The sequence below is a fragment of the Camelus bactrianus genome, chromosome 36 (genome assembly GCF_048773025.1).
Source record: "Camelus bactrianus isolate YW-2024 breed Bactrian camel chromosome 36, ASM4877302v1, whole genome shotgun sequence".
In the NCBI taxonomy this organism is placed as follows: Eukaryota; Metazoa; Chordata; class Mammalia; order Artiodactyla; family Camelidae; genus Camelus; species Camelus bactrianus.
In genome coordinates, this window is record NC_133574.1 from 3,807,120 (window position 1) to 3,814,924 (window position 7,805).

Below are 7,805 nucleotides of genomic sequence, written 5' to 3' on the forward strand. Positions count from 1 at the left end.
AACATTTATTATAACCAGCCCTCCGGGTTCCCGGGGTTGACAGGACTCAGCCAGGCGGTGCTCCCTGGGACTCTGTCACGTGGTCACAGTCAGACGGGGGCTGGGGCTGGAGTCCCCTCTAAACTGCCCCTCACACGGCCCACGAGCTGGACCTCGTGTGGGGCGGCAGCTGGAGCGTCTCCGTGCGGACGTCCCACGTGGCCTGGGCGTCCTCAGAGCACGGTGGCTGTGTGCCAGAAGTGAGCGTGGCAAGAGGAACCATCAGAAGCCGTGGCTCCTTTTCTGAGCCAGCTGTGGAGGTCATGCACCCCCACATTTTATCAGCAAGGCAGCCCCACAGTCCTAAGACAAAGGTGCCGGGGGCTGAGTTGGGTCCCCCCCAAAACCCATATGTTGACACCCTGATTCCCAACGTGAGGATGTTAGGAGATGAGGCCTTTGGGGGATAATTACTTTTAAACGAGGTCACGAGGGTGGGGCCCTCGTGGTGGGATTAGGGCCCTTATGAGATGCCAGACAGCTGGTCCCCCCTCTCTCTGGCTCTGTCATGTGAACACACAGCAAGGCGGTGGCACCCGCAAGCCAAGGAAGAGGACGCTCAGCAGGACCCGAGCACACGGGCACCTCGATCGCAGACTTCCAGCCTCCAGAGCTGCGACCGTGAGCGCTGCTGAGCCCCCGGTCTGTGTTGTGTAGTTACAGCCGTCTGACCTGCGACGGAAACCCCAGCCCTGGATGGGAGGCGCGTGTGAGACCGTGCAGGCGTGTTTGAAAACCGTCTGGAACAGAATGGACACAGACAGCGGCTCTGGGACACAGCAGGGCTCACGCTGCGGAGCCGGGGGCTGAGCCGCCTCTCAGGGTTCATGGATGATCAGCAGTGGAGCTACGCTGTGATCCACGCACCTCCCGTGACCGCAGCCCCCAGACCTTCCCCAGCATAGACGGAGGCGGGGGAGGCACTTGGTGGCCTCACCAGGGCGGCAGCACAGGACACCCTCACTCACCTTAAATCCCCAGCGCAGAGCGCCTGCCCAGCTGAACGGACGGCCTCGGGCCTCAGCACCAGCAGGTGCGGCCTGGGAGCCCCGCTGGCAGGCGGGGCCGCGCCGTCCCTCCCCCGCGTCTGGCTTTGCGCCGCCTGTTGGGGCACAGAAGCCACTAAGGGGACACGGTGCCCCCGCTGCCCGGGGGCGGAGACGGCGCTGGCCGCAGAGGCCGGCCCTGGTGTAAGCAGCTGGGGGAAGAGATTTCTGCTCTGAGGGGCAGCGAGGGACGTGGGAAGGGGGACGGGCTGGGGCAGAGACACGGGGATGCGGCTCAGATGTGGGTGACAAGACACAGTGGGGCTGGGACGCGGCCAAACTTCCCCAGGCCGCTGCAGCCTCCCACTGCTGCGGGCTGGCTCTGCGACGGGACGTCGGCCACGGGCGACAGGTGGCCGGCCCGGGGCCCGGCTCCCAGGGCCCCTCTCGCCCTCAGAACAAGAGTGTGACGTCCAAGGCTTCCATCGGCCGTTCTGTACTAGGGTCCAGTACCATGGCACCGTGGGCTTCAGAAGTCCTCTCTCTGCCCTGCCAGGCCCTTCACGCATCCAGGCTGTGCCCGGGCTGAGCCCCAGACAGCCCGTCCCTGCCCCTTTGACCTCCCCACGTGATCATCTAAGGACCCTGGTGAATCAGCCTGTTCCCGGCTTGGGCATCACCCCCTGGACCAGTGACGGTCAGACCAGCCGAGAACCTGGGCGTCAGGATCTGCTCTGTAGCAAGTTCTCCAGGGGCCTCCCGGGCCCCTTAGCGGGTGAAGAGTGCTGGTGGGAACTCCTACCCCTCCGCAGGGCCACCTCCTCCAGGGAGCCCTCCCTGACCTCCCGCCCACCAAGTCTGCTGCAGACACAGACGGAGAGCCGCGCAGGGCCCGGCAGGGAGTGTCCAGACCACACTCGTGGGCACCAGTGTCCCCGAGTCTGTTCCTCCCACGGATGTGCACTCGCTGGAGGAAACCTAGTTCACCTGGCATCCCCACGGGGAACATCTGAGTGGCTGCGCTCAGGGGGCAACTGCGTCACACTCGGGGATCCTCCCCCTGCACCCCAGCCCCTTCCCCTGCCCGGGGGGTCCCTGCTAGGGGAGCAGCTGGGAGGTGGGACCCCAGGATTCGGGGGGAGGAACCACGTGGAGTCCAGATACACGTCTCTGACTCCACGCTCGGCTCCTCAGGGAAGCGGCTTTCCCAGAAGTCACCCTCTTATTCCCAAAGATTCCACAGGGCTCTCCTGCAGAGCTGTCACCAGGGTTTACTCGGTGCCTGAGGGCAGCAGGGTCACCAGAATGTTCTGCGTCTTCTCAGTCCTCTTCCCTGACCCCGCAGCCGCCCAGCACAGCCCCTCAGTTCTCCTCCTCCATCTCTGTGATGACCCCCCTGGGCCAGCACCCAGGGCTCCACGCAGACCCCTGAGAGGCCCCTCCCCGGCTCAGAGGACCCCACTCCCCTCCTCCCGCCAGGCCCCGGGTGGGGGTGGGGACACCGGCCCTGTTGCAGCCCCTGGACCCCCAGCCTCGGCCCCCCCTCCTTCCTGCCCCCGCGCAGGACACAGCCTTCATCCTGGGGTCTCCACCTGCACCGCCTGCAGGAGGGGGTCTAGCTGGAATCCGGGCTGAGCCTCGGGGCCTCTCCCTTCCTGTGTGTGGGATTTAGGACGCGTGTATCTCTATAAAGTCATGTGCACACGATTGTTTCTCTTCAACCACCTTTATTGTAAAACAGTTCCAGAAATTGGCAACCCTCTCACACTTTCAGGGTGTGTGAAACAGCTCACATTGTCCAGCATCTGCCTTGTGGGTGGGTGTGTTTCGCATCAAAAGAAAGCGTGTTAATTGTCACTGCAAACACTTAGAAATGCTAAATGACAAACACCATCTGAAACAAGACAAGGGAGGTGAACAAGAAATGACAACACAGGAAACAGTGGTTGCAAACTCTCAAACTTTTCTAATCTATGACTTTAGCACAGAACTGTTATGAACTTGGGACAAACTAGAAATTAACTAAGCTAAGAGAAATAATATGTAGTTAGAATGAGGTCGTCTTGCTTAAGTTTTTCTTTTAGTTCAGTTTCTTTTTTCCCCTTTTTAATGGTGTTTTTTGTTTTGGGGTTTTCTTGGTTTAGGTTTTCAAACAAACCAAAATTTGCTCAGGTCAATACCCAGCAGTTACTTCCACGTTGTCAACAGCGGCCTGATGTGCAGAGAATTCCCATCGTCTCACACATCTCTAGCAGGACACACTGAGAGGATGCTTCAAGTCACAGGGAGCATTTAATTTCCACCCAAATACAACAGTATACGCTACATTCCTAAGGGTTTCAATGGGGACAGTGGGTACTTAAGAGAAAACATGAACGTTTAAACACTGCTCCCGGCGAGGGACAACGCTCCACTCCCAGGAGACACTGTGGCCTCGAGGCGCCACCAGGACGAACGAGGGAGCGCTGGATGGACGCAACCCCCCCCCGGACACCCGCGCAGACGGTGTGAGGTGGTTGCTGGGCTCAGACCTGGGTCAGAGCAGGGGGGACGGCGGGGGGCGCTCAGCAGGTGCGCAGCCAGGGCCTCCAGGTGGGTGACTTCGTCCTGCAGGGCCCGCTCCCTCCTGGCGATCGCCTCCAGCAGCCTTGCTTTCTCCTCCTCCTTCTCTGTGACTCTCTGCCTCCATGTGGCGATGTCCTGGGCCAGCAGCTTTTCAGCATCGTGGACACACAGGCTGCTCCCTGGGGCGCGCTGGTGCTCGGCGGGGCAGGGGCGCCGGGCTCCCGCCAGCTTTTCCCGCCGGGGCCTTCAGCGCATCGCCTGCTCCCACCCGCGTTGAGGGAAGCCACACGCAGGGTGTGCGGGAGGGGAGGGCGGGCCGCCCCGCCAGGTGGGCTGCCTGCCCCGCGGGCCTGGGCCGGGGGTCCCGCGCGCTCAGCTCCTGGTGCGGCGTCCCCGTCGTGGGGAGAGCGCTGCCCGCCTGGGGTCTCCCCGCTGTGGGAGGAAGACCATCTGTGTATTAGGAACAGCAGCCCTGCCGCGCACACCAGGGCCCCCCAGGGAAGCACCAGGGTCAGGCTCTCCCGGAGCAGCAGCAGGGCGCCCCCCAGGCGCTCCAGCATCAGGGGGGATGGGGCCCAGGGGGCAGGAAGCAGGCCCCCCGATGGCTGCCAGGGCCCCACAGCTCTCTGCCTCTGAGGCCAGGGTCCTTTGTGTCACCACTGGCCGCTCGGAACCCTGCGGGGCGTTCCGTCTCCCGGTAAACAGGTCCCTGACGACCTGGGGGACCATCTGTTGGGCCGGGGGAGGGGAGGCCAGTCTGGTTCTAGGAAATGGTTCCCTCAGCTCGGCTCTGGAGTTAGTGATGTCACTTGTCCAGGCACCGGGGGAGGGGCCAGGGCCGATCCCAGCCTGGAGCTGGGCCACTCAGCCCCCGCCCGGCCCCACAGGACACCCAGGGGTCGGTGCAGGGCCAGGCCAGGACCCCTTCTGTGCACAAGGGCAGGTCTGGGCCGAGTGAGGGGGACCCCGTCCCTGGGGGAGGCCCGATCTCCTGAGTGAAGGTCCCCAGCAGCGGGGAGGGCTGTGCCCCCACCCAGGGCCAGGGATCCACGTCCCCTGAGGCTCCAACTGTGCTGTGAAGGGGGAGGTGTGAGACGGCCGTGGGGAAGGCCCTAAGTGTTCAGTAAGAGAGCTGGAGTCCAGGCCCCGAAACTCGGGGAAATGAGTGGAACGGGCAGGGCCGAGAGCTTCCTAGCCTCAGTGCAGCCAGCAGGTCCCTTGATCAGCTGGGGGCAGAGCTTGGACCCAGTCCTGAGCGGGGCACACCTGGACAGCCGGCCGGCACTCACCTGGGTCCGGGCCATGGCCGCCAGCCCCACGGCAGCCACGTAGGACCTCCGAAAGGTCTTCAGCTTCTCCAGGTCTTGTAAAAGTCTGCATCCATGAGCTTTGTTTGAAACACAAGTGTTAAACGTTATATAACATTTTACACAAGTCACTGCCGTGTACAGCCACCAGGAGCCACTGCGGAGTGGATGGGCACGTGCTGGAAAGCAATGTGTCATCTTCATGTGGCTACGAGACAAGTTCTGGGGCTGAACTGAGGAACCCAGCCTCAGGGGCCCCTGCAAAGGCATTTAAAAGAGGAGCTGGGAGGGGAGCCATGCATAACACACCGTCTCTCACACCTGAGCCCACAACCACCCATCGAGGGAAGGAGACCCGCACAGACACAGGACTCGGGGTGGAGGGTACAGAGGGGCCCGCCCTCCATCCTGTAGTTGAGGCCACCCACCTGAGCCCAGCATTTCCTAGGTAGGCCACGGGCGCCAGCATCCTGCCTCCCAGCCCAGCGCCCATCCTCCCCAACCCCAGGCAAAGCCCCTTCCTCAAAGGCCAAGGTCGGCTGGGACTCCCAAGGAGACACAGTGCATGTGCCCCACCCCTGCCATCCGCAGAGAGCAGGCCACAGCGGCGGGCACAATCTCAGCCGCTGGGGGCTGGACTGCCGGGCGCCCTCAGGCCCCAGGGAGTCAGGGCAGTGGGGCGGCCCTACCCCATCCAAGTCGGCGATGATCTCGTTCCGGGGGCGCAGACACTCCACCCCCATGTCGCTGTCATCAGCTCAAGCTGGGGCTGGAGGCCAGCATGACCCCCACCTGCAAGCAGGACTAGCAGTCGAGGTCCTGGGGGTCAGAGGTCAGGTCAGCCACCAGCGCCGAAGCGGAGACCAGAGCAGCATTCAGGGCTGGTGCTGGGGACAGGCCCCCCGGGAACCCTTGCCAGGGCTGCCAGGATGTGCTGGGACCCCGCGCCACACCGAGAGGGGGCTCGAAGCACCCAGGACGCTGCGAGGTCGTCCAGCTCACGGGTGAGAGCAGAGCCCCCTGTGAGGGGGGAGGCACCAGGGAGGGACGCACTGTTGTGGGAAGGCAAACCGCTCTGGACACCCCCAGGCCCAGCAGGATGAGAGATGAGCCCGGGAGCTACGTCAGGCCAGAGCTGGTCAAGCGGAGTCTTGGGGTTTGTGCCTTTGCGACCTAAAAACCCAACCTGAGCCCCTTCATTTTTGAGTCGGCTTTTCCAAGCCCTGCGCTGGGCGGCTGGGCTGGTTTTAGAGCTTCCCCTCCAGGCCATGGCCCTGGTTGATCGCACTGAGCAGGGAGGAGGGAATGAACCACCAGCTTTGCAGCTGGGCGGGCAGGGCCGGGCCGTCCACACAAACTCAGCCAGCGGGGGGCGCCACCCAGAACATGCGGGCTGTGAATCCGCGCTTTCCCCTTGGAGTGTGGGTTCCTGAAGCCCCACCTCCCGCCTGGTGGGGACGGTGAATGCTACACTCTGTGCCAGCATCAAAGGGGAGGACACAGCAGTTCTGGGCACCTGTCCATCCCGCATCCCAGGGGCCTCCTGATGGCCCAGCCTCTGCCCTGCCCTTGGGGGTGGGCAGGGGGGCCTCCCATCCTTGGTGCAGCTGAGGGCTTGGAAATGGCCACTCTTTGTGATTTTAAGTGGGCGGTGGGGGTGGGGGTCCCTGTTGGTCAGACCTCCAGCTGCCGCCCTGCAGCCCCCAGCAGGCCAGCTCGGCTTGGGGGAGCACCCGCTGGGTCTCGGTGCCCGGGGAGCCGCTGCCACGCAGGCCGCACGCTCACCGCGTTCCGGGGGCTGGACGCAAGGAGGTGCTGGGCGACGGGGGCCGGCAGGAGGTTGCAGACGGCCCTCTTACTGTCCAGCTTCACCCTCTCCATGTCATCCTGCTTCTCCTCCGCCGCCCGGGGAGGGCGGGATCCCCCAGTAGCCACGCGCCCGCCCACCCAGCTGCCTTCACTCACTCGACAGCCCGCCACCGGGCAAGATTCTCCCCTGGTCCGAAGCCTGGACCCTCTTCCCAGCTGGGCCCTGACTTCGGGGCATCCCTGTTCATTTCCACGTTGTCCAGTTTTAGCAAGAAGCCTGCTGAGCCAGTTCGCCCGGACACCCCCTCCCTGACACCCATCACCCCAGACATCTGATCGGGTCCCTCAGCTCCCACCCAGGTGACGTCCAGTCACCCCGGCCTGTCCTCAGCGTGAGTCCTGTTCCGTCAGCTCATAAACCCCTCACCCCTGGTTCCTCCTCTTAGTAACTCTGCACCCACCGTTCCCCCTCTGCCCTTGGCCGTGAACGCCCACTTGCCCTTGCTTTTCTGGGGTCGAGCCTCGTCACTCTCCCCGACCGCGAGACCCCACCGCAGGGGTCCCTGCACCTACACGACGGTCCTGAAGAATGTCTGAGTCACCGTCTTTAACACGGGTTCTGGGTCATTACACCTTTAACACGTCTTTCCAATTATCCAAACTCACCGCCAAGCGTGCCCATCTCCGTGCTCCCACCAGGCAGAGTGACCAGATCAACGTCAGGGGCCCAGAGAACCCACCAAGTTCTGGATGAATCACCACCCCGATCAGCTGGAACTTTCCAAAGACAGCGAGGGGCCAGCCCCCATTTCCGGGGTCTACCCCAGCCACGTTCTGGGGACCCGATGCCCGAAGCAGCCCTTCTTGGGGCGCGGGCCCACTCCCAGGGCACACGGGGCCCCCAGCACCTCTGACGTGCCTCCAGGGCACACCCAGGCCCACCGGCAATGCCAGGAGCCACGCGGTGGCCCCTCTGTGAGCTCCGACGTCCTCTGCACTCTCCTTGTCTCTCGGGGCACAGAGACACGCAGAAAACTGCAGGGGACTTGGTGGGGGGAGGCCCAGCCCCAGAGTCGCTCAGCTGGGCACCGACTCCCTG